Source organism: Emydura macquarii, unplaced genomic scaffold (genome assembly GCF_026122565.2).
Source record: "Emydura macquarii macquarii isolate MOO-44397 ecotype Brisbane River unplaced genomic scaffold, CSIRO-AGI_Emac_v2 contig_1477, whole genome shotgun sequence".
In the NCBI taxonomy this organism is placed as follows: domain Eukaryota; kingdom Metazoa; phylum Chordata; order Testudines; family Chelidae; genus Emydura; species Emydura macquarii.
Genome location: NW_027131614.1, coordinates 14,984,226 through 15,011,229, shown reverse-complemented (window position 1 = coordinate 15,011,229; position 27,004 = coordinate 14,984,226). Strand labels below are relative to the sequence as shown.

Here is a 27,004-nt window from a genome sequence, read left to right as displayed (position 1 = left end):
ACACAGGCCACATGGTAGGCCAGTTAGTAGCTGAGTGGTTTCACTGGGGGCTGGATGCAGACTCAGGGGTTGGATATAGTTTTGGTGGAGCTGCGTCTGAGCAGACACAATCAGAAACATCACAGAAGCAAAGAAGAAAGCTAAGAGCTTTGTAGGGAGAGTCCTGGTTGGAAAAAGGGGCTTGAAATACTGAGCAAAGAAACTGTCTCCTTTTGTTTTTATACCGACTACATTCAGAGAAACTGGACTTTGCATATGTTCTTTGTAAATAACCGGGATTGCATCTAAGAAACACCTAACTCCATCATCAATTCCCCCTTCTAATGCAAACGACACACAAGTCCCCAAATGTTGGCTAACTGCTCAGATCAAAAGGGGTAACAATGAAGTGGTATGCTGATATATTCTTAAACCGGATCACCATACAAAAACTATTTATGTGGAAGATTTAAGGATTACATAGCAAAGAGATCAACATTGCATTAAAGGAATTTGCCATGCTAATTTTCAGCCCTGACTGTTCAGTCTAAATACTAGATAATATCTCAAATTAGAAAAGTATCTCCTGGAACAGTTTTGAGACATACATGTGACATTTGATGTAACTAAAACTTGGACAAAGAGAATACAACAGAGAGAACTTTCCACAGTAAAGTGTTGACCCTGCTTTACTAATACATACATAAATGCTAATATATACATTAACATCAAGAATAATAGTCATTAGAAGATGGTCTTGTGGTTAAGGCATTGATCTGAAACTCAGGGCTCTGTTCCCACCTTTGCTAGATATTCGCTCTGTGACCTTGGGCTAATCATTAAGGGCTCCATCCTGCACCTATTTAAGTTAATGACAGAACTCCCATTTATTACAATGGTACAGGATCAAACCTCAGCTTCCTCTTATACTTTAACATATCAACACTCATTATTGCCCAATTTGTATGCAAACTCTAAGGAATACTAGAATAATACTGTAACATAAGATGGCAAAATGTCCCAGATATCTGTTAAGGAGTTTTTTGATCTTCTGGTTACAAAGTCCAGATCTTTGCACGGTTTTTGTTTCCACAATATGGACTTAATCCTGCTACATGCTAAGCACTCTGGCCCTGATCCAACTAAGCACTGTCATGTGCTCAGAGTTAAGCACATGCTTAAGTTTTTTACTGGATCATGGCCAGAGTGCTCAGAACCTTGCAAGACTGAGCCCTGTGCTAGCAAGTGCCAAGGATGCTGGAACTTTGGACTACTCCACAGTAAGGACTGTTTGAATGAACTCTCCAGCTAACAAAAGAGATTTTGGCTTTGCGGCTCAAACAGAATATAACTCAAGTTAAATCAGTAGTTCACGAGCATTGCATTGTGTTATACTTCCAACCTGTAATTAGCTCAGACAATAGAGAATTCAAAACACAAAAAGCCCAATCAACAAAAGCTATTTACAGCAACAACAAAAGGAAATTCTGCTGAAGTCAGATCCCATGTACTGAAATGATATTGACACTTTACAATAGCAGCATTTTTCAACATTTCAGCTCATGAATTCTTATCGTGAGAAGTTAAGGAGACCCTGGAAAAATTTTATTAATCTGTTGGTAGAAGGGGCACTCCCATATTTACTATGGGTGAAATCCTGACCCCATTGAAGTTAACGGCAAAAAACTCCTGTTGATGTCAGCATGGCCAGGAATTCACTCCGTTTCTTCGTAGATGTAAAGATGTTTGTTGCCATTTATGCTCCTTTTATAGAGGAAATGATATCAAAATCATTTCAGGAAGGTTTACTGGAGAGACTAGATCACTCAGAGATTTAATAATGAAATATAGAATGTTTTACTTCTACTTGACAAGTTTATATTTGGCCAAGATCAGAAGTGACACCAATGACTGCTTACTAACCTATATCAAATGAGCTGGTCGATTCAGTATATTGTCTAGTATACAAAAAGTTTTACACATCATAACTGTCACTAATGGGGATCCTGCCTGATAGTATTAGCTGAGAGGCCAAGGACTGAATGGGCCTGGAGACCGAAGTACTCTTTCACATCCTATTCAATTGTTATCCTCACATCCAGTTCCTAGGTCATTGTTGAGACTAAACTGACTGGTCAGTGTGGGGACACTTCAGCCAACTGTAGACAGCAGAGATAGTAGCAGTGCAACACACACCCCTGCACTTTAGTTGTTTGATGGATAAGATGTAAGTGCTATTATTGGGCACGTTACCCTAACACCAAATTAATAATTAACTAATTAATACATAAATAAAAGATGAGTTTGCTGAAAATCAAGGTTGCAGAACAGTAGTAAAATGGGTAATTTTGCCATTTGACAAGGTATATGTTAGCTCTGTTTTACTAGTTTTGACAAGGTGATAACTATGTTATAGACAAAAAACTTAGTTCTTTTCATATACCAGTTCTAATTCAAATCCACTGTTTCTTTTCTTAATTAAGCCTACCAAAACAAAGATATATAGAAACCATTATAGAGAGTGTTTAGCAGTTGTATTATTTCCCACTAGTCGCACTTGAAAAGAATGTGTTTTTCTTCACAGCAATGTTGAAATTAACATTTTGAGAAGTACAGTGTGATGAGAGGCACTTCAGAATTGCTATTCCTTTGCCTAAAAATATTGATGTAACAAAAGGGTGTATGCCAAGAAGAAAATCAATCTTGTTCCAGAAACTTTATTATATTAAGCTACTGTAGCACTGTGGGGTATCATTGTGCCTTTGCCTTCTTAAGGGTTTGCATGCAGAGAGGAAGTATCACAGAATCAAAAATGCCTCACTGGAGGATAAAAGTGATGATGAATACAGCAAAGGTTGAGAGCAAGGACATTTGAGATTATTTTAGGTAGATATTCAGACATGTCATAAAGTGAGTTTAAGACAAATTCTAATACTTGAGCAGTATCTTCTGTGATAGCTCACAGATTCAGCTGCACAAATTAGCGGTTGTTGGGTGGGGGGGTGATTGCACTTGCTCAAAGTTTCAGATGCTTCAAAACCAGAGGTGCCATGGCCCAACCACTTTTATGCAGTGGTCCCATACTAAATCAATATGGCCCCTGCCGGAGTGGTCCAAAGCATTGGTCTGGCCACATGGTCACAACACCACTGAAATTTGCCCCTTCCTCCCCTCCATCCAGACAGAAAGGCATCTGGGACAAATGGTGTTGTGACCTGGCAAACAGGGAACTTTTCCAGTACAGCAGAGTGCAGGAGAGTCTGCCAAGAACTTGACTTCTGCTGGCATTGCCTCATATGCTGTGTGGATAAGAAAGAAAGGAGATTTCCCGGCCAAGCGATACCAGGGGTCTCTGTGGGAGAAAAGTGGGGGGAATTATCAGGGACTAGAACTGGGTCTCTGCCAGGGCTGAAGGGGCAAAGCAATTTGCCCCTTTCACTCAATAAATAACTGATTTGATGCCACTGCATAATACCAAGGCCAAATGGAACCATTGTGATCATCTAGTCTGAACTCCTATATTACACGGGCCAGGGAAAATAGTTCCAAAAGCATATTTTTTAGAAACAAAATCTAAACTTAAAAATTGCCAGTGATGAAGAATCCAACACGAGCCCTGGTAAATTGTCCCAAAGTTAATCACTCTCACTATTAAAAAATAAGCCTTATTTCTAGTCTGAATTTGTCTAGCTTCAGCTTCCAGCCATTGGATTATGTTATACCTTTCTCTGTTAGATTGAAGAGCACATTATCAAATATTTTCCCCAAAGTGGAAACTTATAGACTGTAATCAAGTCACCCCTCAACTTTCTCTTTGTTAAATTAAATAGATGAAGCTCCGTGAGTCTATCACTAAAAGGCATGTTTTCTAATCTTTTAACCATTCCCATGGCTCTTCTCGGAATCTTCTCCAGTTTATCAACATCTTTCTTGAACTGTGGACACCAGAGCACAACATTTCAGCTGTGGTCGCACCAGTACCAAAAACAGAGATAAAATATCGTCTCTACTCCTCGACATTCTGCTGTTTATTCATCCAAAGATTGCATTAGACTTTCTGGAAAGAGTGCTGCACTTGGAGCTCACATTCAGCTAATTATCCACCAGGATCCCCAAATATTTCAGTGTCACTGCTTACCGAGATATCCTATAAGTATAGTCTATGGTCTTTTTTCCTAGAATGTATGTATTTACATTTAGCAGTATTAAAATGCATATTCTTTGCTTGCACTGAGTTTACCAGCCAACTCAGTTCATTCTATGTCCGTGACCTGTTCCCTTCGTTATTTACTAATCCCACAATTTTTGTGTCATCTGCAAACTTTATCAATGATCATTTTAGGTTTTCTTTCAAGTAGGTCATTAATAAACCTTAAATAACATAGCCCAAGAACCAATCCCTGTGGGATCCTATTAGAAACACACCCTCTCAATGCTGATCCCACATTTACAGTTATATTTTGAGACCTATTGGTTAGCCAGCATTTAATGTGTGTCATGTTTGTTTTGTGTTTTATTATATTGATTGAAGAAAAAAAAAGTTTGATTCCAAAGCAAGGGTGTTTGAAAAGATAGGGGAAGTCTATGTTAAAAAAATAGTACTCTAATTCACTAATATAGAAGCTGTAATAAGGTAGTATTTTAAAAATATGACAGGGTTAACTAAGGTTTGGTGATGTTGCTTATCAGCCACCGAATTGCTAATTATTCCAAAGAGCTTAACTACAGATGGAAATACTTTGAACTCAGTGGAGAGACTCTCATTGACTTGAATGGGTTTTGGATTAGGCCCATATAGACCTACAAAGTTCAGATCCGGAGCCGAATTTCTCCAATTCTTGGTTGTGTTCAGATCTTCAGAGTTTTGGTTTGGTCTTTATAGAGGGGAGAGGCTAGACAAGAGGTTTGTATCTGGACTTCCTTGAAGTTCAGGTGTTTGGTGTTTTTTTTTTTTTAAATTAGTTCTTCAGACCTCCTTCTATAAAAATTTGAGACTAAATTTGAATGCAAAGTCCAGGTGGGTAGTTGGACTAAAGATATACAGTACTTATTTTACAAGAAGAACTGTTTGCAGTTTTTTTAGAATGGAGGGAACAAAGCTTTATGGCAAATTTCTATCTTCTTGAAAACTGATAGACAAAAGGACCAAGAGTTTTTAAAAACATGTAGCCTCCTAAATTCATATGAAGGCCCCGGCCTTGAAAACATGTACACATGTGCTTAATTCTAAGCACACAAGTAGTCCCATTAAAGTCGATGGAATGGGACTGTTCACACACTTAAAGTTAGGTAGGTGCATGCATGTTTGCAGTACACCTACATGTGGGGCCATATTTTCAAAAAGTTCCAAGCCCCCAGCAGCTCCCATTGACTTCAATAAGAGGTGTTGTGTGCTCAGTACTTTTGAAAATCAGGTCACATTTTTAGCAGTCTAAATAAGAATTTAGAACTTTAGGTTCATATTTTTGAAAACCTTACTTTTGCTCTGTGTATGTACAGCACCTAATGCAATGGGTCTCCAATCTCAGCTGATGTCACTGAGTGGTACTGTATTATTTTTAATCATATTTCATCCCTGCTTTGTTTTTGTTCCCATGCCTGACTTTATCTATGCTTTCATTGTTTAGAAAGGCATTTAGTCACTTCTTGAATTCAGTTATGCTTGTTGTCCAGTGAGCTTTTTAAGGAAAACTGTATTCATAATATATTATTTCATAAACAACTTTCCTTATACTTTTTTATTTCCAATGTTCTAATAAAAACATTGGATGTTGTCATTTTTGCATTATTTGCAAATGCAATTATCTTGTTTTCCCCACAGATCATTTAAATTTTTTTTTCTCCAGTCTGATTTTGTACTCTGCTGTTATTTTGCGTATTGTGGGATGAATATGCTTTGCTTGCATTTGTTCCTTTTCTGAAATATCGTGGCCAGTATGGTGCAATGCTCTCAGATGTATTAGTGCCTTATGTGAACATAATTCTTGCTTTTATTTGCAATGTATTTCTCTAGGAGTACAACTCAGTATCTTGTTTGTCTTCGCTGCAGCTGTACATTGGGTTCAGTGCTGCGGGGATATTTTGCAATAACTCCCAAATCTCTTTTCTGATCAGTATGCCTCAATACCTTTCCAGTAAGCAGATATTTCCTCTTTTATATTCTTTGCTTTAAAGCTCATTATTTTGCATTTATCCGTACTGAACCATATTTGCCATCTGTTAGCCAAGGCACTTAAATGTTCTATGTCCTCCTATATTGGACTGCAGTGTTTCTCATTATTTACTCTTCTTCTCAATTCAATATAATCTGCAAATATTGAAGGGTAAAGGTATGGTAAGTGCTAGTTGGCCTTGTTTGTGTTTTTGAACAGATACAGGATGAGTTGCTTGGATATCAGTGCAGAAAAATAACGAAAAAAAGAGTAATCATGACATTGAGAAAGGTCCATTTTGGTCCATATGCATCTTTACAGTTCATAATGCATCTTTCAGTGCAGAACTGGGTCCAGTTTCAATATCAGATTCTATAACCCAAAATCAATAGATTCTGAATTATTTGTATGAAGATTTTTGCCAAAATGTAATGTACATATGATTATGAAGGTCTGTGTAACATCTAAAGTGATTTATTGTGAATCTCATGTAACAAACACACAACATTCTCATAGGACATATAGAGAGAGATCCTGAAGTGTTATCTGTTGGAGTAGCCCCGAGAAAGTCAAATTCACAAATTTTTGAATAGTGCAAAATATTGCTATTTTTAACTATGAAAAGAGGCGTTTGTTTTGTTTGTTATTTACCAAATTCTGCCCAGGTACAAATTGTGGGTACTGACAAATTGGCTCCAGAAGAAAAAAATCTAGTACAGCCAATCAGAACACAGAAAATTGAGTAATTCAGAAAGAGAACTGTACAGTAAATGTGCAAAATCTCTGGACTGATTGTTCCTGTATGGCATATAAATAGCTAGATGAACATGGTACACAGTAATATATACCAGTATTAGTAGAAATTAAGTAATAGTGGTCCAAAGCAATGTTGTGAATGTATTCCAAATCCTGGATAGAATTATTTAAGCAAGGGAATACAGCTATAACTTCCCAGTCATTACCAGTACTATGGTATATTTATGCAACATATTGATGCTGTTTAAAGTAGCATACTCTTAAAAGATTTTTGTTCTACTTAAAAGTGCTATAGAATGCAGCAACAATACTTTCTCTCAAGAATAATAAATGTCTTGATATTTTTTAGAACTATTGCATATAAAGAACAGAGTGTACAGAACCCATCTTGAAATTGACAGAAGAAACCGATGACCTTGCTACTACAGTGAAAGCTAAAATATTTAATCAAGTCAAAATTCACAGCTATTTCATGGCCAAGAAATTAGAAATATATTAATTTGTCAAATTTTATGATAGTACAATTTCTTTTCAAAGATGTGTGTGTGTGTGACGTGTCACTTATTATGTTCTTGACTTTGACTGTAATTGTTTGATTCATGCAGGTGCAGCGGTAAATGCATGAACAGTCTACTGCAGAATTGAAGTACCACTGGGCATAATTCTTAATTGGTGTGAGTTAGTCTCCTTGACTTCATTGTGATTACTTGCTTAACTAAAGGTGAGCAGATTCAGGCTTTAAGGGCCTAATCCAGACCATATTGAGGTCAATGGTAAGACTCCCATTGACTTCAGTGGTCTTTGGATCAGACCTAAGTCAGATGTCACACTGATTAACACAAATGAATGAATGAATAGTAGAGTTGGTCAGAGGATGATGATTTTGACTCACAAAGAATTTTGAGATTTTGAAATCTGGCTTAATTTCAAGTTGGATTGAACTCAAAACTTTAAAAATTGTGTAAAGCAAAATTTAAAAAAATTGTTTCAAAGCTGTCAAAATGTTCTTTCTCCCTGACATTTTGTTTCAATTTGAGCTTTTAATTTTTGATATTATTTTGTAATATAAATAGAAGACATTTAAAAAAAAATTGAAATGAAAATGTGTTTCAAAATGAAAAATTGAAACCTTTCATTCCAGACATGTTGAAATCATTTTTTTTTTTAATTGTTGGAATTTTTTTCTGATTTTTTTCCTAAATGATTTTTGGTGAAATTGACACATTTCACAAAACATTTCAATTTAATCAGAACTGCATTTGCTGTCAGAAAATGCTTCCGTCTGAATTTTTCCAAACAGCTCTAAGGGATAGTGTTTGCAGGTAGGGCAATAGAAAAAGCTGCATAGCTTCTCTGCACTGTCACTTGTATTAAGCTGTTAGTCACAATACAAGAAAATAAAGTGCATTGTTCCGTCCATTAATATATTACATATTTACCTTCATAAATAACTAAGTCCATGTATTATAGAAAATAAAATATATAATATTAAAGGCAAAAGTTTTCCCGATAGCACACAAAGAGTGAGGGAGATTTAGGTGAGTTTCAGATATGGTCAGTGTTTGGAGCAATGAGTAGCACAGTTGGGAATCATCTCCCCCACCCATTTCTTTCTTGCCTCAAGGTCAACAGCCATCTGGTCTGGCTCACACTGTCTCTCATTTGAGAGGGAGCTGCCTTTCCAGTCATGCCCCAGAACAAAGCCAATGGCTGAATTATGGAAAGTGTAGATTATGCTTGTTATAGCCATTTTCAGTATTCCAATTGTTCTGCAAATATGCTCCTGCCACATTTGATGTCCTAAAGTCAGCAGAAAGTTCAAGAAAGGAGTTGGGCAGGGGTGAGGGGGGAATGTAACGGGAAATGTCATTCTGCAACAATAAGACAGTTCTGCAACATGCTTAATTTAGGTAACGAATCAAAGTAGACATGTGAAACCTTTAAAAAAAAAAAAAAAAAAAAAGCCAGAGAATAAATGCTCTGTTAGAGTAAAACAGTGAGAGTTTTGTGGCACCTTAAAGACTAACAAATTTATTTGGGCATAAGCTTTCGTGGGCAGAAACCCACTTCGTCGGATGCAGTTCGTCAGACTACTCTTAGAGTAGTACATCTACATCAAAAAAGAAGTCCTGTCAGAGTGAGTCTCAGAGCCCTGGGTCAACTGACTCAGGCTCACATGGTTCATGACACAAAGCTAAAAATAGCAGTGTAGATGTTCATGTTTCCCCTCAAACTGGCGCCCCGCTATGAACCCCAGTGAAAGGGGTGGGTCCCGGAGCCTGAGCTCTAGCCCCAGTGAGAACATCTACACTGTTATTTTTAGCCCCATCGCATGAGCTTCGCAAGCCTGACTCAGTTGACCCAGGGTCTGAGACTTGCTGTCACAGGGCTGTTGGTTTTTTTGGCAGTGTGGATGTACTCTGTGCTCTCCAAGCTGATACATGTCACCCTTTCTACATTTTATACTTCTTTTAGGATTATATTAATTTTTTGACATATTTTTCCCACCAAGAAAATACAAAAGGTCTGTACAATGCATGTCCTTAAGAAACAAAAGTGTATTAATGCTAATCCTTTCATTCGACTGGCAGCCCAAGTATTGAGGTAGCACTTCTCATTTAATTTGCATACATTTTCTAACAAAAATAGCATAAACTGCATCCAGTGTGACTGCTATCCAAGCGATGAATTTCAAAATGCACTCTCTGCCATACAATATGTATAAATATATATCATCTTGAAAATACTTTGAATATATTGAAACATTCATACACGATGTACAATGCTCTCTCCAGTAAGCAAATATGTAACTGCCGACTATTTTGTTCATCCCGCGTCCTAATTCTGGTTCTGAAGTGACTCCCTCTCTTATCGTGGGCAAGTCACTTAATGTCTCATCTTCAATTAGCCCCAACGAAAAAGAGTTTTAAAAATACCACTGAGAAGTGAAGGAGAAGAAACTGCCTTTGGGAAAAGAAGGCTCCTTATCCAGTTTCTGAGACCTGAATGGAACCTCATTTCATGAGGGGGTTTTGTTTGTTTTAAATTTGTTTTAGGTATGTAGCTATATTAAAAGCTCTTGCTCTTGTTTGCTTTATATTATTTCTGCATACCTGCCCTGACACTTTACAGATTTCCAGTGGCTCAGGTGGGAGAGTGGAAGGATGGACCAGTGGTTAAGGTACTTTCCTAAGGCTTGCGTTCAAGTCCCTGCTCCACCAGACTTCTTGTGTGATTTTGGGCACGTAGATTAGCCTCTCTGCATCTCAGTTCCCCCTCTGTAAAATGGGGATAGTTTTACTTCCCTACCCCATAGGATTGTTGTGTGGATAACTGTTAAACATACTCAGAAGGTATGGTAATAAGGGCCATATAAGTACCTAAAATAATTGTGAACAGTCTGTATTAGTTTCTCTTTGACAGAAAAATTAGATCTGAATTTCCCACAGGGTTTGAGGCTGTTTGGACCTGGTTCAGAAAAATCAGACTTAACTTGTAATTTGCTTCTTCAGCAAACAATAGACTGTATCAGACATAGTGGGTGACTGCTTGGCCCCACTGAAAGTCAATGAGAGTTTTGCCATTGACTTCAGTGGGGCCAGTATTTCATCCAGCATGCTTATTAAATACAAATTTTAATTCTATTCCTGAAATTAAACTCATGCAAAATTAACAGTTTGTGCTTCCTCGTTATTCTGCATGTCAAATCAGATTTTTGTGACCATCCCCAAGAACTTGGGTATTATAAATGGGGCAAAGTTTTGGCTCTTTCTTCCAGCAAAAACAGCTTTTGCTGAGATAATGGCAATATTTTTCTGTTGTTATAAACAGGTGGATCTCTCACCACTTGTGAGAAGAATCTTTATTGTTTTCATGACAAATTGTTTCCATGATGGTAAATTAAAAATCTGAGGAGCTACAAAATATTTTGTGTTTTTTATGTGAGATCTCCAAAATGATGATTTTTTTTTCTTTTGTCAGTAGCCAGACTTTCTCTTGGTGTCTTAATCTCAATCTTCTAAACATAAGACAGATAATTTATCTAAAATACTAAAAAGCCATTGATTAACAACCACAGGAATTGCAGGTAGTAAAATAATCCACGTCCTCCCAGTCACCCGACAGTGTTCCATCAATTCATTAGGAACTTATTCTGTATTACAAAGAAGAATCAATTAAAAAATATAATGACTACAGAGTTCACATAAAGTATGCTCTCTTGAGTTCACACTGAGATCTATATGTGTGCAAAATGTCATAAATAAGATTTAATTTATGGTATAATTTGCTTCTTCAATAACAAGATGAATACAGAGAACAGTGATGACCGTATTTATGTATTTTTTATTGCTATTGAGTCCTTCATAACCAGTTTACCTATTACAATAACCTTAGTATTGACATCAGAGAAAGATGGTCTGAAGCACAAAATATTATCTTAGTAGTTGGAATTATAGCAATGGCAATATGGTAGAAAAGATAGCCCATCAAATTTGGCTCTGAAAACAGCAAACCATAATGCTCTTGTCCTCAACTGACCAAAGTTATTAGATTATCAAGCGACAAGTGAGTTATGAAGATCTTTAAAACATACAAACTTAACATAACAACACCCTTCACTTTCTGTTTATTCCACATATATGGCTTATTTTGTTAGCCTTTTGGGCTTCTATTAGACCCTCTGCTTCTCCCCTTCTGAGGCCCATAATAACTAATGGATACATTTTCAATGTTATTTAGGCTTTTAAAGATATGAATAGGTGCCTAGTGGGATTTTAAAAAATGCCTAAACATTGATTTCAATGGGAGTTTGATGCCTACCTACCTAGACATTTAGAAAATTCCTTGAGGTCCCTATCTGCATCTTCACCTCTGAAAATCTGGCCTTCAAGCCCTGATTCATCAAATCAAATGCACAAGTAGTTGTATTGGCCCCAATTAAGAAAAGTACTTAGGCCTAGATTTTAAAGCTATTGAGGCATTGCTGCTCTCAGTGTTGCAATGCTAATTGATTTCAGAGCCTAATTATCACTTTTAATAGGGATTTAGACAATGAGATTTTGGCTCCTAAGTGCCTAAATCACTTCTGAAAATGCAATTTCGGCTCCTAGATCAGCTAGGTGTCACAATGCTAAGAGCAGTAGCACTTAAATACCTTTAAAACCTGGGTTTTAAGCACTTGCTTAAATCCCTCCGTAACAGGACAGTACTCAAACATTTTTTTTAACTGCTGTCCTAAACAAGGATGTTTTGCTGAATCTGGGCTATTAAAGCTAATGAGACTAATCAGGTGCTTAAAGTTATGCATGTGATTAAATATCATGTTGAATCGGGGCCACGGCTCCTATGGACACAGTTAAGTTATTAAGTATGGGTGGAGTTTCGTGACATCCCCCAATGGCAAAACCAAGTCAGCCTCCACCATAGTTTGTGAAATATATAGGTTGATGATGGTTATGTTCTGTATATATAGACATCATAAACAGGGTATCTATCTGTCTATATACAGACAGAGACCAAACTAAGTGAAGGTATGCAGTAGAGCTTCTAACATTGTAGTCCTTTTAAAATACTTCACAATCGCATTTGGCATATAGAGTAAAGATTGTGTATGAAAGAGACCGACAGATCTGTTTGTTTTCTATCCAAATGGTTGAAAGCATTAAATTGCCATTATTGTTAAAAACAAGTTTGTCTTTACTGTGTAGTTTAAGTAGCACTGGCTGAATCCAACAACTCTTTGCTTTTAAAGCTTAAAGATTAAAATTGTATATATAGCAACAGCCTGTATTATTTTTTGTGACTGCTGTCATTTGTGCTCTAAGCATAGTGATATTTGGACAAGCATGCTAATTCAGAAAATATAGGCTTAAAAATTCTGTCAAAATATATGCGTTTCATCTAAGCAGGAATTGTGATTTAGTTTTCCCTTTTTTACTAGCCCCATCTGAACCCAAATCAAGTTGACTTTCGTTCCTCCTGCTGTTGGTTGTAATTTCTGTCGAATTCTACAAGAACCACAACTAAAGATACAAGGCACGATTCTGTCACCTTTATGTTGAGTAGTATCTTGCTCACGAGTAGTTCCATTGTAATTAATGGAGACAGCTTGTGGAATAAGGTACTACTCACTACAAGTAAAAGTGGCAGAATCTGGCCCACAATTAATTATTTAGGGCTCAATTGTGTCACCTAGTCAGTCCATATTAAATAGCAGCACGTTGCTGCATCATCCCAGGGTAGGCAATGTGGCTCAGGGAGACACAATTCCCTCTCTGCTTCCCACCCACTACTTCCTCCAAGGGTAGTTATTCACTGCAGATAGATATGAAAAGCAAATGTTCCAGCACACTGAGGAGTGGAAGGGGGGCAGATCCAAGGCCTGGGGACAGATTCCATCGCTACTTGCCCATTTCTCACCTACATGTTTAGGAAGGGAGAGCAACAGTTGCACAGCTTCTTCTTACTTCTGCATGGCCGGACCCAAGCTATGGGCATCCCACCCAGGGATATAAGCGGGATTTTAACCCTTAGAGATTGTTTGTAATCCTCTGAGCATATGGGGGTACAACTCAAGTAGACAAAAATTTACTTACTGTTCTCTTTATTTCTATGTACCTCAGATCTCATGGACATGTTATATCACCATCTACCCAAACTAGCAGTTTTAGAAAGAAACGAAAGCCTGAGTCATTTAGCTAAAACAGGAGAAGGTGAAATCCTGGTCCCTTTGAAATCAAGGGCAAAACTCCCATTGCCTTTAGTGGGACAGGATTTCAGCCTGGCTGTTTTTGCTCAGGGAACAATCCTTTCTGGATACGCAGCAGCAGTAAAATCATTTTGATTGGTCTCTGTGTGATCAAGCATGAGAAATAGGGAGGAGAAAAGGTTCTGACACTGCAATAAAAATGTTTAGAGGTCATTAGAACTATATTTCATGTACATTTTCTCAGTCCTTGCCTTTGTTTGTTTTTTTCCTGGCAGAGAGTAGAGATGGAGCTCCTTGGTCCAAAAGAGTTTGAATGCCACTGAACAGACAGACCAGTGAGTTGGCTGTGTGTCTGATTACCTGATTTCCCCCTGAAACTATTCACGAGACCATTTTGAATGACATTGCAGGAGGCGATCATTAGTTGTGACATGACAACATTCAAGAGTGTTGATTGGCTGATGAGAAGTTTAGGAATGTTTCCTGAGGTGATGACATTTATGATGACACCTGGGAAACTCATAACTTCCCGACAGGTAGATTGGCTATTTTTTAATTAGGGTTAGATCAACTTGCAGCCCTATCAGCGCACAGTTGCGGCCTATGTGACATCCTCAGGGCCATACTGGTAATATATATATTATGTGGATGCAGCCCACATAACACATAGAGAGCTGCATATGTGGCTCAGAATGGTAAATAGGTTGAGAACCACTGAGTTAAGCCGTTAGGGTAAGCCTGGAATAAAGGGTGGTATGTAACTTCTCCGCCTTAGGAGCAGGCCTCTCAGAGAAATACAAATCAGAATCCCACTCCTTTCACTTTCCCCTCTTGTTCAAGGGGCATGTAAGTTACAGCAGCCTTTAAAAGGGTACAGCTCATTTCAGCATTGGTGACTGCCTAACTACTCTTGGTGTGTGGAGGGAGTGGTGGGGGAGTGGTCAAAGCTCCATGTATGGCCTGCCCCTCTCCACCTCCTCACTGTCTTTTTCTACATCGTCACTGCCCCCTCCATCCTTTCACTGCACATTTGCTCATGTGGAGAGTGGGCCTCTATTGAGGAGAAACTGCACTCTGCACCAGACCCAATATCTGGGTAGGTCAAACAACCAAGTGGGGACAGGGGACTGCTCTCCCTTCCTCTGCTGCGTAAGGTAGAACACAATCTAACCTTTAGTTAGGGTAATCAGGTTTATCAAACACCTATCCGTCTCTACAGGAGAGACACTTTGAGGATGAGTATGTATAGGATACAATCCTTCTCTTCAAACTATAGACTCCAGAAAGCTGGAACAGGAAAAGGGAGACAAAAATGAATACAAATTTCAAATTTATTTTGGTTAAGAATCAAATTAAATAAAAAGAAATTATTTCTGAAGGCAATAGAGGTTTTAGTTTCCTCAAACATTTTGTTTGGACTTTCTGTATGTGCGTGTATGTGCATGTGTGTTTGAATATAGCATCAAGCTAAATACAAACAAAGCACAAAAATGCAATTGTTTATGCTGTTCTGCACATGCTTCCTCCCTGCTTTCACTGCCAAAGCTTTCCTCTTCATTTTTCATTTTTTAGCTCATTGCAGACCCTGTTCTTTAATATGAGTTACTGCCTTTTTTCCCCCCAAATCGTATTTTTTATAAAACTTTCAGTTTGTTGCTGTGCTTTCTATAACGTTAGAAAACATTACATGCCAACAGAACAAGCCAAGATTAGAGCCTGCATTCTGAGCCATCTGGAAGAGTAAATTCCAATAGAGAATAAAGCCTCAGGCTTTTTGACAAAACATGAAAAACTTTACCCAGTCTGACGTATGCTCCCAAATTCCATAGACGGTTCCTTACTCTCCATTCAACTATCATATGACAATCATTGCAATATTTCTCCAGTATATCAAATTCACCTTTTAGAGATGCTTGTTCCGATGATTCTGGACAATAGTAATTTACTGGATATGCCTTGGCAGCCTCCCTCTAAATCAGTACAAAGAAACAGTCTCTCTTTTCTCAGTATGGGAACCACATTGCTTAGGTACCACATAGTCATTGTCCCTCCTTATTTTATATTGTTTTGGAACTATTTGATACACCCTACCTTCATTTGCTTTCTGCAACATCAACATCTTAAGGTACTGCACTTACAACTATATATCTAGTGCCTTTCACTCCAACGGCTTGATGGTGAAACCCTCATCTGTATGGGTGAGGGAATTCATTTGAGGAGTCCCACTGAAGTAATGCAAGTAGGGGATTCACCATATATGGTTTACTGGAATGGATACAGATTACTGCCACCATTTTATCTATGGGGAAACTGAGATACAGGAAAGTTATGCAACCTGTCTAGATTTTATTATTCACTGTGAGTCAGTGGCAGTACAAATTATGACCTATTTTGAAATGGGATTAATATCTCTATTTTATTATTGGTCTGGACAAATCTGCAATAGCTTTAATGTTGGGTAGCTCTTTCTTTCTAGGATTCCAGACATGTTTGATTTAAAGAGAACCCCAGTTCTTAGGACTCAATCCTGCAAAGGGCTGAGCATATTTTGGGAGGTGCTGAATGTCTATTAGAAAGTGCAAACTTTCTAGAAATTAGTCTATTAGAAAGTGCAAACTTTTAACAATGAGGGTAACTAGTCATTGGGACATCTTTCCTATGGATGTGGTGGTTCCTCTATCATGTGAGGTCTTTAAATCAAGATTAGATGTCTTTCTAAAACAGATGACCAACTTTGCCAGGAATTATGGGCATGTTGCAAGAACCACAGCAAGAATTCTACATCCTACGCTATGCAGGAGGTCAGACTAGGTAATCACAATTTTGCCTTTTTGCTTTAAATTCTAAGAGAGGATGGGGGCTAAGGTTACTGAGCAACTGCTGGGGGGGAGGGCACTCAGCACTTTGCAAGATCCATCTCTTATGGCCTGGTTTTCAAAAGTGTTGAATGCCAGCAATTTCTGGGCTAAAGGGGCTAATGTTTTGCCTTAGTGGGTAGAAAGCTTCACAACTCTCATTATGATCAAGCTTAAAAATATATTTTAAAAAGATAAAAGCCAGAATTATTATTTTTTAAATAGTGGCTGATTGATAGCTTTTTCCTGCCTCTCCCTGGGAAATGTGAAGGCCTTTTTTAAAATTTATTATCTCTCATGTCCTTGTGTTTATGCTCCACTGGTTCCTGTGTCGCATTGGGAAGAAAAAAGTGATTTTACTTCTTCTTAGAGCACTTCCTCATGTCGATCCCAAGTAGGTGTGCACAGTCGTCGGAAGGTTTTTTCCCCTAGCAGTGCCTGTCGTGTTGGTACAGGCGCCCCCTGGAGTTGCACCTCCATGGCGCCACATATAGGGCCCTGCTGACCTGCCACCTCTTCAGTTCCTTCTTACCACTCATGATGCTTATTGGTGCTTCTATTTTCTCTTGCTTTGGCAAGCATCCCCCTTCCCCGTCCCTCTTCAGGGACCCCTCTCACAAGCAACTTTATATGCAGGAGGTGCAAAGGCTCCTAAGAGCAGGAGCAGTAGAGGAGGTTCCTCCTGAACTAAAGGGAAATGGGTTTTACTCCTGATATTTCCTAATCCCAAAAGCCAAAGGGGGCCTTAGACCTATTCCTGACCTACAAAACCTCAACAGATTCATGAAGAAACTGAAGTTCTGCATGGTATCCTTGGCCGCTATCATCCCCTCCCTGGATCCGGGGGACTGGTATGCCACTCTTGACTTGAAGGATACGTATTTTCATATATCAATAGTCCCATCCCAAAGAAGGTCCCTTAGGTTCATTAGTAAACCACACTCATTTTCAGTTCACAGTCCTCCTCTTCAGCCTGTCAATGGCCCCTTAAGTGTTCACCAAGTGTATGGCGGTTGTCATGGCATTACTAAGGAGACAATAGGTACAAGTGTTCCTGTATCTAGACGACTGACTAATCAAGGGCTGCTCCAGGGAGCAGATAGAGGCACATGTCAACCTGATCCAATCGACCTTCAGTACATTGGGTTTACAGCTAAACATACCCAAGTTGATCTTGTCCCCTACCTAAAGAATAGAATTGATAGAAGCAGTCTTAGACTCAGGCCAGGCCAAGGCACTTCTGCCAGGTCTTGCTTCCAGACCCGCCTCCATCATAGAGGACTTCAGATGTTTTCCCACCATGACAGCACAGAGCTGCCTGAAGCTCCTAGGTCACATGGCCTCCTGCACGTATGTAGTCCAACACACAAGGCTGAGACTCAGACCTCTCCAGGCTTGGCTGGCATCCACATACCAGCCACACACAGATAAACTAGACATGGTAATTTTGATTTCCCCTCAGGTCGCTGAGTCCCTTTTGTGGTGGCTCAACCCTCAATCGGTATGCAAGGGAATGCCCTTCTCCAGACCCCAGCCATCGTTGTGTCTTGTCACAGACACATTAGCATTGGGGTGGGGAGCGCATCTAGGAACACTCAGGATTCAAGGCCTCTGGTCTCAAGCAGAGCTATCACTCCACATCAATGTCAGAGAGCTGAAAGCAGTTCCCCTAGCATGCCAAACCTTCCAGTCCCATCTACAAGGCAGATGTGTATTAGTCTTGATGGACAATACAACAGCAATGTTTTATATAAACAGACAGGATGAAGTATGCTCCTCTCCCCATTGTCGAGAAGCCCTCAAGCTGTGGGATTTCTGCATAGCTCACTCCATACACCTGGAGGCCTCTTACCTCCCTGGATCCCAGAACAAGCTGGAGGACCATCTCAGCAGATGCTTCCAGCCCTGATTTAGCAAAGCTCTTAAGCACAATTAATTTTAAGCACATAGGTAGCCCTGCCCCATTCACCAAAGCACTTGAGCAGGTAGTTAACCTTACACCTGTGAAAAGTTACATTGAAATTCAAAGGGACTGCTCAGAGGCTTTAAGTTAAGCATCTGCTTAAGTGCTTTTTGGAATAAGGATGTGATTACTCATGTTTTTAACTGCTTTACTTTACTGGGATCTATTCTAGACATGAGCGAAGGGGAGATTCTTATGCTATGGTTTAGTTCTTGGTTGAACTCATCCTACTCATGGACTTCAGAAAAGCGGACTTTGATTCCCTCAGGGAACTGATGGGCAGGATTCCCTGGGAGGCTAATATGAGGGGGAAAGGAACCCAAGAGAGCTGGCTGTATTTTAAGGAGACCTTATTGAGGGCACAAGAGCAAACCATCCCGATGTGCAGAAAGAATAGCAAATATGGTAGGCGTCCAGCTTGGCTTAACAAAGAAGTCTTTGGCGAACTTAAACGCAAAAAAAGAAGCTTACAAGAAGTGGAAGCTTGGTCAGATGACTAGGGAGGATTATATAAACACTGCTCGAACGTGCAGGAATGAAATGAGGAAGGCCAAAGCACAATTGGAGTTGCAGCTAGCAAGGGACGTGAAGGGGAACAAAAAGGGTTTCTACAGGCATGTTGCCAACAAGAGGAAGATTCGGGAAAGTGTAGGCCCCTTAAAGAAAGAGGGAGGCGACCTAGTGACGGAGGATGTGGAGAAAGCTGAGGTACTCAATGCCTTTTTTGCCTCTGTCTTCACAGACAAGATCAGCTCCCAGACTGCTGTACTGGGTGGCACAGAATGGGAAGGAGGCAAACATCCCGCAGTGCTGAAGGAACAGGTTCAAGACTATTTAGAAGGATTGGACATTCACAAGTCCATGGGGCCGGATGCAATGCACCCGAGGGTGCTGAGGGAGTTGGCTGAGGTGATTTCAGAGCCATTGGCTATTATCTTTGAAAGCTCGTGGCAACAGGGGAGGTCCCTGACGACTGGAAAAAAGCAAATATAGTGCCCATCTTCAAAAAAGGGAGGAAAGAAGATCCGGGGAACTACAGACCGGTCAGCCTCACCTCAATCCCTGGAAAGATCATGGAGCAGGTCCTTAAGGAATCCATTTTAAGGCACTTGGAAGAGAGGAAGGTGATCAGGAACAGTCAACACGGATTCACCAAGGGAAAGTCATGCCTGACCAACCTGATTGCTTTCTATGATGAGGTGACTGGCTCTGTGGATGTGGGGAAGGCGGTGGATGTGATATACCTTGACTTTAGCAAAGCTTTTGATACGGTTTCTCACAGTATTCTTATCAGCAAGTTAAAGAAGTATGGGTTGGATGAATGGACTATAAAATGGATAGTGAACTGGCTAGAGCATAGGGCTCAACGAGTAGTGATCAATGGCTCCATGTCTAGCTGGCAACCGGTCACAAGCGGAGTTCCCCAGGGGTCGGTCCTGGGGCCGGTTTTGTTCAACATCTTTATTAATGATCTGGAGGATGGGGTAGATTGCACCCTCAGCAAGTTTGCGGACGACACTAAGCTGGGGGGAGTGGTAGATACCCTGCAAGGTAGGGATAGGATACAGAGTGACCTAAACAAACTGGAGGATTGGGCCAAAAGAAATCTAATGAGGTTCAACAAGGACAAGTGCAGAGTCCTCCACTTAGGAAGGAAGAATCCCATGCACAGCTATAGACTGGGGACCGACGAGCTGGGCAGCAGCTCTGCAGAAAAGGACCTGGGGGTAACGGTGGATAAAAAGCTGGATATGAGTCAGCAGTGTGCCCTGGTTGTCAAGAAGGCTAATGGAATATTGGGCTGCATTAGGAGGGGCATTGCCAGCAGGTCACGGGAACTGATTATTCCCCTCTATTCGGCATTGGTGAGGCCGCATTTAGAATACTGTGTCCAGTTTTGGGCCCCCCACTACAAAAAAGATGTGGACAATTTGGAGAGAGTGCAGCGGAGGGCAACCAAAATGATTAGGGGGCTGGAGCACAGGACTTATGAGGAGAGGCTGAGGGAACTGGGCTTGTTTAGTCTGCAAAAGAGAAGAGTGAGGGGGATTTGATAGCGGTTTTTAACTACCTGAAAGGGGGTTCTAGGGAGGATGGGGCTAGGCTGTTCTCGGTGGTGGCAGATGACAGAACAAGGAGCAACGGTCTCAAGTTGCAGGGGGAGGTCTAGGTTGGACATTAGGAAAAAGTTTTTTACTAGGAGGGTGGTGAAGCATTGGAATGGGTTACCTAGGGAGGTGGTGGAATCTCCATCCTTACAGGTTTTTAAGCTGAGGCTTGACAAAGCCCTGGTTGGGATGATATAGCTGAGGTTAGTCCTGCTTTGAGCAGGGGGTTGGACTAGATGACCTCCTGAGGTCCCTTCCAACTCTAATATTCTATGATTCTATGATTCTATGATACTCTTGCAGGAGTTGAAGATCATACCATGTTATTGGAAAGGTAGCTTTCCCTAGTTGTGCAATAAAAAAAAATCTAATCAAGATTTAATCTATGATCTCGAGTTGTTGGATTTGAATTCACCCTAAACTATTAGGAGTTGCAGATGTGTCATATAGTGTGTTATTGTAAAGGTAATTTTCAAAACTGAAAAGGGTTTATAATGTATGACTTTTACTCAGCATGACAGATCTCAGAGTTCCCAGGACTGAGAGTCAACTCATTACCCACCTGTCTCCAGTGAGAGGAAGACTTGTTTGTGCTTAACTGGGTGTCAGTTTCCTGACAGCTCCAGTCTATTAGCCATTCAAGCACTCTCCAGAAGGCTAAACCAGCCTTTACTTTGCCTTGCAGATTAACAATAGGTGCACTCTAGTCCCTGAGCCCCTTTAAAATGTTTCCCTGTAATGTTCAATTCCTTATCCAATGAATACTCACATAAATACCGGGTTTGGTATCCCCAGGAGGACAGTATATATACCAGGTTGAATGACTCAACTCAGGATCAGCTCTTTGTATGACACCACAGCACTGAGTTATATTTATAGTGAAAACAATCACAAGTTCATTATCAAAGATTAAGATTTAAGAGAAATCATAGAAGGATAATGGAAAAATTTGTTATAAAACAAAATCATAGCCTACTTTCTAGAGATTAAATTTAAACAGGCTAACCTTCTGCCCAGAGAAGTCTATCTCACCCAGATGTCCTTTATGGTGCTTCCAACCACCTATTTTCATGAGTGTAATCATATTGCCTGACTACCTCCTCAGGTGTGAAGGGTAAAAGGGTGTATTTTTTACCTTCCCTTTATATTCCCAAAAGTTCATTTTCTGCCCCCAGATGCAGAGCAGCTCCCTATGGTTAATTATCTGGTGTGCTCCTTTCCTGTTGACTCAGTATGTAATTGGAACTTCCATTGCACTGGCTTTCAATGCTTAATTTACATTTAGACAGAGATACACATCTTACCTCTTGTCTGGAAGAAACCTGTTTTTCTCTCTTTGGCTGCTGACAGATTTTAAAACATATTTTTGGTACATATACTCAGTTCCTTAAATGTCATCTGTACATACATCTCAATGATTATGAGGTTCGGTATGACATAAGGTTTTAGTAGAGAATTTATATGACATCATTAATGGATAAATAACATGAAAGCAGTGTGCTAGGTGTAGTGAGTGTGTTAGGCCTGTTAGGAGTTGCTGTTACACAACAGTGAACTCTTTGACTGTTGTCAGTGAGGGGTTCTTACAGTCACTCCCAGGTAAGGAGATTAGAAATAGAGGATGATTTAAAAACTAGTCAATTAGAAGTGGAGAACTAGGGCAGAACTATTCCATGCTATACTAGAATTGTAATAAATTACTGAAGGATGCTATTGAAGCAAGCTGTGTAAAAATTTGATGTGCCTAGTTATTTTAGAACCAAAGATTATGTTCAAAATGCAATAGAGAGGGCTATCTGGCCACATGCTTTTGTATATTTTTGAGTAACAAGATCTGCCTTGCAATATTTTATTTATTTACACGTGGGTGGACTGATGGTTTGGGTGACTTGTCACTGCATTTTCTTTTGTCATTCATGAGCAATATGTGTAAATTAATAAACACAGGATTTTTAAAAAGCCTTGATATATTCCCGCTATACAGCATGTGTATTTATATATAATACATATGCACAGACACCCACCAACAGACACAGAGGCCTCAGCTGGTCCAACTGACAAATCCACTTCCTAGGCATGATAGACTGAGCAGAGTATATCATACCAGTTTCCCTCACTCTGCACTGACTTGTAATCCATGTTCAGATCTTTCTGAAGATTTTTAAGAGTCTCCTTAAAGTTGGGTGGGACATAAGCTTCCTTAGATACAGTCTCTCTTCCCAATATTTTCCCACAAAACTTTTGTCAGCTAGGATGTTACAGTTGTTGGAGCCCAAGAGCAAACTTTGGAGAATGGGCATTCTCAGGCATAGGCCCCAACTATGACATTCCCTGCCACTAGAGATGAGAATGAGTTTAAGTCTTACCTCCTTCAGAACACAAGATACCATTTTTTGCACAAGTCTTCCCTTGATGACAATGAAGGCTACAGAATGGCCAGCAACACCCTTCCTGGAAACAGATTCACAGATATTCAGGCCAGCAGAAGCAATTTTGATCATCTAGTCTGATTTCCTGCATAACACATGGCATAGGATATCCCTGAATTAATTCCAGTTTGAACTAGAGCATGTCTTTTAGAAAAGCATCCAGTGTTGAGTTAAAAATTGCCAATGATGGAGAATCTACCACAACCCTTGGTAAGTTGTTCCATTACCTATTTACCCTCACTATTAAAATGATTTCCGGTCTGCATTTGTCTACCTTCAGCTTTCAGCCTCTGCATCTTGTTAGATCTCTGTCTGAAGAGCCTATTATCAATTTTTTGTTTCCCATCTAGAAAATATCAAAGAAGTCAGCAAAAATTATGAGATGGAGGTAAGTGTTCTTTTGTTTGGAATTTATGTTCTTTAATGTCTGTACATTGTGTCTTCATCACTACAGTACTGGCCACATTAAAAATGCCCAAGATCTTTCCACTCACTTCCGTTGCCTTTCAATTAACTACAGTGAGCTTCGGATCAGGCCCATACCTCTGCAATCTTATGTCAGTATTTTGCTTCTGTGAATGATACAGTGTTTAATTAGTGAAGTGGCATATTGGAATATATTTTTTCAAAGCAGAGTGAGGAATGCACACACACAAATCAAATCTAACCATTTGTTAATGGAACGTGTTCATATCCATCTGCCCCATTCCCTCCCTGTCACCCATGAACTTTCCCCATTACTGTGTAGCGTCTGTTCCGTCTGAGTGTGCTTGAAACCCATGGCTTTGAGTGAATGCTGTTACTAGAGGTAAAAATCCAAAGCCAGGCTCAATTCTTTTGCACTTGCAAGTCATCTACCTATTGGTATATGTCTAAAAATGGGATCATGAGAGTGAATTCTACAAATTATTCTGTGATATTTTTGAAGGCTGTTAAAGGATTTCACAAAAATATTTAGGGATTTATGCCTCAAGAACTATGTAATCTCAAATTAAATAGATACTGTATTAAGGCATCAAAGCAACAGTTTTAATCTGTTTTTCCCTGTTTTAATAGTTTAAGATCTGAACCTTATCAGAAACAGCTGCTACTAATGCCTAACATTTGCTATACATTTTCCATTATTTTTCCTCCCTGTATTTTTCTCTTTCAATCTATTTAACCTATTTGTAAGAGGTGATGGTTTAGCTATTGCCTGAGGGGTCATATTACTCACTTGTTTTGCATGCCAGGCTTAAATATTTAAAAGCCTACATTGTGGAAGTAGTAGTGTCTGGCTGGATTTAAAAAAAAGTACTTAGAGTTTAACTGCAGTATGGATCAGATGGAATTTTTGTGATTATATGATTACAGTAAAATCATTCTGATTATTTAATATTTCCTTTCACTATTTATTAATATGTCAGATGTATTCCAATGCTTTGGGATGGAGGCCATTGAAATTCAAAGGATAGAATGCAGCTGTCTGCAAAAGCTTAAGGTTTCGATCCTGCAATTTGTTCCAGGTTCAGTGGGGTGCTATTCAGGCAAAAGAATCTGCAAGACAAGTCATAAATGGGACTAAATGATTAAGGTTTGAGATGATTTCAAGTAGGCGACTATATTAAATATGTTTTGATAAAGTTAGGCCAAAATACATTCTAAATGTGTGAGTGAGAGAGACTATACACACACATGCACACACACGATGTGGGTTTAATCTGAGCACTGCATATTTTGAATCCCAATATTATATTTAAAAATATATATTCAGGGCCATGATTACAGATATAGATCCTATTGTCATCTGCAATATTACTTGTATTTGGTTCAACTTTAATGAGGGTGAACTTTGGTTCCTTTTGTTTTGATCGTGTTTTTATGATGTTGTACAATGCTCCAAGCACCTCAGTAGTCACGATGAGGGTGGAGCTCTATAAATAAGTTATTCATTATTATTTATAAAAGAGCATAGCTTCAGATGCAAAAATAATCTTTCCTCGCAAAATTGCTTTCATGGAAAAGTTGGCTTCGTAAAATATTTAATGTATTTCTGTCTTCCCTTAATTCAATTTAACAGCTGGAAATCAGGAGGAGAGCCATCACCATGTGACGTGATAGCCTCTGCAGATTACTCACAAGTCCTCTGCAGACCACAGATGGTCCATGGGCCACAGTTCGATAACCACATCACTAATCAATCAATACAAGTAAGACAGCACTGCCAATCATTTTAGAAAATTCAATCTTTCAATCATTGAACTGTTCTATTGCCTTCTTTTTAAATAAACAACCCCCTACAGGAAAGACATAAAAGGGCAACTATCAATTCTGAGCAGGGCAAGTCAAAAAAATTCAAATTGAGAAATTTTTCCGTGAAAAAAGTGACAATTTTTTTGCTAAAATATTCTTGAAAAATGGTCTTGTTTTCTGACCAGTTCTAATCTCAAGCAACAGAAACAGAATATGAACAGATGTGACTCAGTGATCAAGGTTTGACAACTTGCTGCAACAAACTTCTGTGAGCCTTCTGTCTGCAAAGCAGAACGCCTCATGTGCTAGATATGTGCTTGATAATGCTCTTGGTCTAAGTAAGGGCTTAATAAACCCTAGTTAGGCCTTTTCTAGGTTGAGACAAATTATGTTATTGGGATCATTTTAAAATGGGGCCTGCCAACATGTTATGCAATGGACATAAAATACTTTAAACATGTGTTCTAAGGCACACTGTAGTCTAGACCATTAACAGAGACTAGAATGGGGTTTTCAAACACTGGTTTCAGACAATTATGCCTGACCCACACTGGCCATCTCAACTATAGGGTGTGGTAACGGGATGCTTAGTGCTCTGCGATCCATACACATCTACCAACTTCCACATGGAAGGGATTCCTCCCCTCCTGCTTTTGGACACTGCTGTGTACTTCGTGGGTTCAGAGTCCCCAGGAAGGAGAGGGCAGGTTGGGACCAGAAAGAGGTAGGCAGTGGTGAACAGGATGGACACAGGTTCCTGTCTTCCTAATACTTCTGCCCCTCCTCATTCCTTGCAGGAGTGATGTCCATTGTCCTCCCACCCATGTGCTGGGCGTGGAGGGACTTGGTACGTGGTGCCCCCAGTGGGGCGCAGTATGTAGGCTCTCTAACCAAGTAACAAGCCACTTGTAAAAACTATCCTGGGCTAGATTCACAAGGGTAGCTTAGGCATGGTGACATTGAGCATCACCACACTGTGACACTCTGTGTCTCAAAACAGCTCCCCGGAACCCCATATTCCCCCCATCATATAATTATGATATATTCTGTACGAAGTATGCCTTGTGAGGTATCATTTTAAAAGTCTTGATCAGTTGAACATTAATATCCTGTTGGATTGTATGTGCTATCACGGTATGTGAAGCTGTGAAATTTTGCTATGTGTATGCTACTGAAAGATGTTGTAAAGAAACACCCACAACCAGCTTTTCAGGTACAACAATGGAATAGCTAGACATGCTGATGGCCCATGAAGGGGAATCCTCTCTCTCAATGGCCATCCCAAAAGACTTAAGAGCGGAAGCATGTACAAAATGGAGACAGCTTGACCAATGGGGAAGGCTCCTCCACACGTCACATGCATAGATATTTCCCAAGCTGGAAGAAGTTATAAAAGAGGGGGAGTGACATCATCACTTGTCTTCACTCCCCAGTTCAGCACCTGAAGTAACGTCTGGAAGACAAAGGACTTTGTTTTGCAGCCTGGGCTGTCCATCCCCTTTCAGAAACAACCCGTGTATCAAGAATCAGTAGCCTGCTTGTATCATCAATCAGCGTGAGATGTTGCTGATTTAAATCCTGCTTAGTGTATAAGAACTTAGAATGTAAAATTTACTTTTATTTCTTAAAGTAACCAACCCTGATCTCTTTAGTCTACCACTTGTAATCATTTAAAATATATCTTCCTGTAGTTGATAAATCTGTTTTATAATTTTACCTAAAACTTGGCTGGAGTGTTTGTAATTGAGCTGAGATTCCTCAAAGGCTGGTACATGACCTCTTCACATAGAGGGAGAGGCAGACTAAATAATGAGCTTGCAT

At 39.6% G+C, this 27,004-nt stretch overlaps 1 long non-coding RNA gene across 1 annotated transcript; it reads left to right on the top strand.

The window, feature by feature from the left end:
- The first annotated feature begins 7,523 nt into the window (after positions 1–7,523).
- LOC137156843 (uncharacterized) lies at positions 7,524–26,751 on the top strand. The gene is made up of 4 exons (XR_010920925.1): positions 7,524–7,608; positions 23,302–23,339; positions 25,011–25,140; positions 26,617–26,751. It is a non-coding gene; the product is annotated as an uncharacterized lncRNA (long non-coding RNA).
- Positions 26,752–27,004: the final 253 nt, after the last annotated feature.